Below are 6,656 nucleotides of genomic sequence, written 5' to 3' on the forward strand. Positions count from 1 at the left end.
TGCCCAAAAATTTGATTGCTAGCTTACCTGCTCTTGATTGTGCTTACACCATATGGAGATTTCTAGAGGAACGATTCCCAAATTATTCCTTAAAAAATCTAGATGAGATTCTCCATAAGTCTATTGCCTTGAATAGGATGAGTACTAGTGATCCTAAGTTTGATGATTGCCTGTTTGAGCTTCGTGATCTCATGCGTGCCAAAGGAGATGTTGGAATTATTAGCAATATCATTTCCGAAGTCATTAGAATCCATAGAGATGAACATTGTTACGGTCATACTTCTAATGGATCACCTTCTCTAGGGAATGATCAATTACAAGATGAAGTTGAACATGGATACTATGATGAGGATGATGATAGCGAGTTTGATCTCGATGAGTCTATGAGACACTTTGGTCTTATGGCAAATCTTCATGGCTACATGGCTGGAGGAAAGGAATGGGTCCTTGATAGTGGATTTACTGATCATATGACCGGAGACAAGGATATGTTTCGTGAGCTTGCTGAAAACGACGGCCCTCGGAAGTACGTCACCTTTGGTGATAACTCAAAGGGTAAGGTGGTTGACCTTGGTAAGGTGGCCATCTCACATGATAGCTCCATACAAAATGTTATGCTCGTTTAATCTCTTGGCTACAATTTACTTTCCGTATCTAGACTTGCTGACTTTGGTTTCAATGTCCTATTTACTAAAGTAGATTGCCAAGTGTTTCGTAGAGATAATCATAAAATGGTCTTTATCGGTATACGTAGAGGTGATCTTTACATTGTTGACTTCACTAAAAAGTCTCAACTTAGAACTTGCTTTATTGCTAAATCTTTGAAAGGTTGGTTGTGGCTTAGAAGGTTAGGCCATGTGGGCATGCGAAATCTTGATAAGCTTATTAAAGGTAATCATATCCTTGAAGTGAATGAAAGATGTTATATTTGACAAGGATAGATAGTGTAGTGCTTGTCAAGCAGGAAAACAGGTTGGAGGAAGTCACCCCGTGAAGAACATCATGACCATGAGAAGACCTCTCGAGCTACTTCATATGGATCTTTTTGGTCCCAATGCCTACAAGAGTCCCGGTGGAAACTCATTTGGTCTAGATAGTCGATGATTTTTCAAGATTTACGTGGGTGTTCTTTCTTGGTGATAAATCGCAGGTCCAAAAGATCTTCAAGAACTTCGCTAGAAAGGCCCAAAACCAATTTGAAGTGAAGATCAAGAAGATTCGCAGCGACAACGGAACGGAGTTCAAGAACGCAAATGTGGATACCTTTCTTGACAAAGAAGGGATTTCACACGAGTTCTCGGCTACGTACACGCCTCAACAAAATGGAGTTGTTGAGAGGAAGAACCGAAATCTTATTGAGATGGCGAGAACGATGCTTGATGAGTACAAGACTCCAAAGCACTTTTGGGCGGAAGCGGTTGAGATGGCTTGTCATGCAACAAATCGCTTGTATCATCACAAGCTACTCGGCAAGACGGCATATGAGCTACTCACCGGAACAAACCCCAAGTTGGATACTTTCGAGTATTTGGCTCAAAGTGTTACATTCTTGATAACCATCATCGTTCTAAATTTGCTCTTAAATCTCATGAGGGTTTCCTACTTGGTTATGGCTCAAACTCTCACACTTACCGTGTCTACAACAATTTCACCCGAAAGGTTGAAGAGACAGTAGATGTGAAGTTTGATGAATCTAACGGCTCGCAAGTAGAGCAATTGCCAATTGATGTAGGAGACAAAGACCCTTCGGAAGCTATCCAAGACTTGTCTATTGGCAAGATTCGTCCAACGGAGGTGAAGGAGAGTACCTCATCCATCCAAGTGGAAGCTTCTACCTCACGACAAGGTGAACCAAGAGTTGACATGGAAGCATCCACAAGTGGGACACATCAAGATGAAGAAAACGAGGAAGCACACCAAGATGAACCTCATCAACCTCCTTCTCCACCACGACAAGAGAACGACAACGTCAACAATGAAGAAGGCCAAGAAGAAGGACAAGATGATGAAGAAGATGTTCCATCCCGACCCAAGCAAAAGCTCTCACGAGTTCGAGCAAGAGTCTCAAGAGACCATCCAGTCGAACAAATCTTCAATGATATTCAAACCGGGAGAATCACTCGCTCTAAAACTCGTTTGGCTAACTTTTGTGAACATTATTCACTCATCTCTAGCATTGAACCTATGAAGGTTGAAGAAGCATTGGAAGATCCAGATTGGATAAACGCCATGCATGAAGAGCTACACAACTTTGAGAGAAATCAAGTTTGGACATTGGTCGAGAAGCCCGACAACAACCACAACATCATTGGTACCAAATGAGTGTTTTGCAACAAGCAAGACGAAGATGGTCAAGTCGTCCGCAACAAAGCACGTCTCGTCGCCCAAGGCTACACTCAAGTCGAAGGTATGGACTACGGTGAGACATATGCCCCCCTTGCTAGAGTTGAGTCCATCCGCATCTTACTTGCCTATGCTAATCACCATGATATTACCTTGTACCAAATGGACATTAAAAGTGCCTTTCTAAATGGTGAAATTGAGGAGGAAGTTTATGTTAAAAAACCTCCCAGCTTTGTCAATCCTAAGAAACCCGACCATGTTTACAAACTTCACAAAGCTCTTTATGGTCTTAAACAAGCTCCTAGAGCGTGGTATAAATGCTTGACCAAGTTCCTTATTGAAAAAGGCTTTGAGATTGGAAAAATAGATTCTACTCTTTTTACTAAAAGGGTTAATGGTGAATTATTTGTGTGCCAAATTTATGTTGATGATATCATATTTGGTTCAACTAACCCTCATTTTAGTGAAAAGTTTGGAAAGCTAATGTCGAAGAAGTTTGAGATGTCTATGATGAGTGAACTCAAGTTCTTTCTTGGTCTGCAAATCAAGCAAACTAAGGAAGGCACCTTTGTTTCTCAAACAAAGTACACCAAGGACTTACTCAAGAAGTTCAACATGCAGAAGCAAAGGTATGAAAACACCCATGCCTACTAGTGGACATCTTGACTTGATCAAGGATGGCAAATCGGTTGACCAAAAGGTTTACCGCTCTATGATTGGTTCATTGTTATATCTATGTGCCTCCCGTCCTGATATTATGCTAAGCGTGTGCATGTGTGCACGATATCAAGCAGCCCCCAAAGAATGTCATCCTAAGGCTGTGAAAAGGATAGTGAGATACCTAATACATACACCAAATTTTGGCATTTGGTATCCCAAGAGGTCCTCTTTTGATCTTGTTGGCTACTCCGATTCGGACTATGCCGGAGACAAGGTTGATAGAAAGTCCACTTCGGGTACTTGTCAATTTCTTGGTAGATCTCTTGTGTCTTGGTCCTCCAAGAAACAAAACTCAGTATCCTTATCCACCGCCGAAGCGGAATACATTGCCGCCGATTCATGTTGTGCTCAATTACTTTGGATGACCCAAACTCTTAAAGATTATGGGATCAATGTGAAACATGTTCCATTGCTTTGTGACAATGAGAGTGCTATTAAGATTGCTCACAATCCCGTGCAACATTCTCGAACTAAGCATATTGAAGTTCGCCATCATTTCATTCGAGATCATGTTGCTAAAGGGGACATTGATCTTAAGCATGTTCGTACCGATAAGCAATTGGCGGATATATTCACCAAACTGCTTGATGAGAAAGTATTTTGCCATTTGAGAGGTGAATTGAACATCATTGATGCTTCAAACTTGGAGTAGGAACTCCATGTGGATACATGCAAGGCATGAGCCTATGATTAATCCTTGACTTTTCTCTTATGATCATATGTCTTGATACATTTGTACCCTTGCATGCTATCTAACCCTTGTAGGTACTTGGTTGGATCTAAATCCATGGGATTGCAACTCACTCACATCTTGAGCAATCTCTACATCACCAAGTCTCTACAACATGGTGGTTGAAGACAAGGAAGCATGAAACCCTTCAACATATCCTTTGACAAATTCTATATATCAAATTTCATTTGGTATCAAGCTTCATGATTGTCATTTTGGATACACAAGTGCTCTTCCTTGCAAGACTAACCCATGTAGGTAGATGAACTCAGACTACGAGTGGTGCTCCCAACCATGATGCGCTACATCAACCTTGAGCACTCCACACAAGTTCAACCACATGATCAAGTTCAACACCACCACCCAAGGTATGTTATTCCATCTTAGAGAAGCTTTACTCCAAGTCATGGGTCAAAGCAGCTCAACAAGATGGGAATACATCAAATGCTTAAACGAAAAATGGTAACCCCATTTTGAGCTTAAACGATGAGTATGACTTATGATCAAGTCTTCTCACTTGACTCCTTAGTCAATATACTCTAACATAGGTGACTTTGTCACCGCCCAACTCTAGATGAAGTTCTCTAGTGTTTCTCTGAATTCTTGCATTTGTTCCTTGCATTTTTGTTCCCCTTCCCTTTATCAAAAAAAACTTCATCTAGATTCTATTTTCTCTGTTTTTGTTCTGCGTTCCCTGCATCCAATTCATTGCAAATCCTTCAATTAATTCCTTGCAAATCTTTGTGAGATCTTATTTGCCTAGTGAGCTGAGGTGACTATTGCTCTTTCTCTTTGTTGAACTCGGTCTCATCGGTTTGTCACTGTCGGTCCAACTGAACCCTTTCGGTGCAACCGAACAACACAACTCGGTGTCACCGATTTCACTGCAGAGAAGACAATTTGCCACTTGTTTCTGCACTTTTGTTCCAGCTCCACTCAATGATTCTTGTCCTCTACCAGCATCACATCTTATATGCTGCTTTGCTCTGTGACTCAAGGACCAAACCTATTTGACTCACACTCCAGAAGACCCCTTCTCAAAAATTGATGTCAAAGGGGGAGAGAGATCACATCAAAGCTTACTCCTTCAAAAGGGGGAGAGAATACTTCAAACAGGGGGAGAGAGGAATCACATGCCCCAGATGCTTGGTGTTCAAGAGGAGAGAAGTCACATGTCTTTAAGAGGGGAAAGACATGTCTATGTTATGTTTTTGTGATCTGATCTATTTTTGCTCTGATTTTGTTTACCTACTTTCTCCCATTATCCAATATAAGATTCAGGGGGAGAAAGACTGTCATGGAAGGAAGTATTTGAATTCATTGCACATCTTTTACCTTTGGGGACATGTATGTATCCAATAGAGTACCCAGTACTCACTCTCTACATGTTATCCCAATCTTGGTACTCTCGTGGCTTCTTTTGTTTGCTCTGTCTAGTAGATGTATCTGTGTTATCTAACCTTGTTTACTCAGGTTCATCTCTTCCTAAGCCAGCTCAAGACCACAAGGTAAGTATATGCATCACACTCATGTGCATGAAGATTTCTTGCTAATGTACACATTGTTTGCAAGAAGGAATCATGAACATGAAGTTACACTTCATATTTTCATATCATTTGCTCTGATGCATATAGCCAAGATACATGTAACACATGGCTTGCTCTGTCATGTCTATGCATTCACATGCTCTTACATTCCATATTTACATGACTGCATACATGTAGGGGGAGCCTATGCATGTTACATGTCCCTCCAAAGCTTTATTTGTTATGCTCTTTATCTTTATCTAAAGCTTTGTTGTATGTTGTCATGAATTACCGAAAAGGGGGAGATTGAAAGCACAAGTGCTCCCTGGGTGGTTTTGGTAATTAATGTCAACATATCTCTTGTTGGAATAATGTTTTTATCTAGTACATTTCAGACAAGTTCAATAGATGGAGTGGCGTGGACAAGAGGATATGGAACCCCTTCAAGATGCTAAGGATAAAGGATTGGCTCAAGCTCAAAGGCTCTAGACTCTACATTTATTTTTAGTGATCCAAGATCTCATTGAGTCCATAGGAAAGCCAATACTATTAAAAGGGGATGAGGTGTTGCTTAATGGCTTACTTGCTCAAAGTGCTTAGTGAGATGCTCCAAAACCCTCAACCACTTTCTCATATCCATATATGTCCCAAACCAAAAGTCAAACTCGGCCCTACCGAAACTTTCTATCCGGCGCCACCGAGTTCACTTGACATAGCCACTGCCAGAAACCCTAATCAATTCGGTCTCACTGATGGGATCGCGTTCTCACCGAGATGGGCTTGCAAACTCTTTGGTTCCTGTTGCAATAAATTTGGTCCTACCGAGTTTTGTAATCGGTCCCACGGAGTTTGCCTGACCAACTCTCTGGTTAGCTTATTACCAAAATCGGTCCCACCGATTTTGTGTAATCGGTCAAACCGAGATGAGGTTTTACCCTAACCCTAGCACATCGGTCCCACCGAGTTGATCATATCGGTCCCACCGAAATGCCTAAAGGTCACATTATGAACTAAATCGGTCCGACCGAGTTTTGTGATTCGGTCCCACCGAGTTTGGTGATTTGTGTGTAACGGTTAGATTTTGTGTGGAGGCTATTTATACCCCTCCACCCACTCTTCATTCGTGGAGAGAGCCATCAGAACATGCGTACACTTCCAACATACATTTTCTGAGAGAGAACCACCTACTCATGTGTTGAGGTCAAGATATTCCATTCCAACCATATGAATCTTGGTCTCTAGCCTTCTCCAAGTTGCTTTCCACTCAAATCATCTTTCCACCAAATCCAAATCTGTGAGAGAGAGTTGAGTGTTGGGGAGACTATCCTTTGAAGCAC

This window comes from Aegilops tauschii, chromosome 7, assembly GCF_002575655.3.
Source record: "Aegilops tauschii subsp. strangulata cultivar AL8/78 chromosome 7, Aet v6.0, whole genome shotgun sequence".
In the NCBI taxonomy this organism is placed as follows: domain Eukaryota; kingdom Viridiplantae; phylum Streptophyta; class Magnoliopsida; order Poales; family Poaceae; genus Aegilops; species Aegilops tauschii.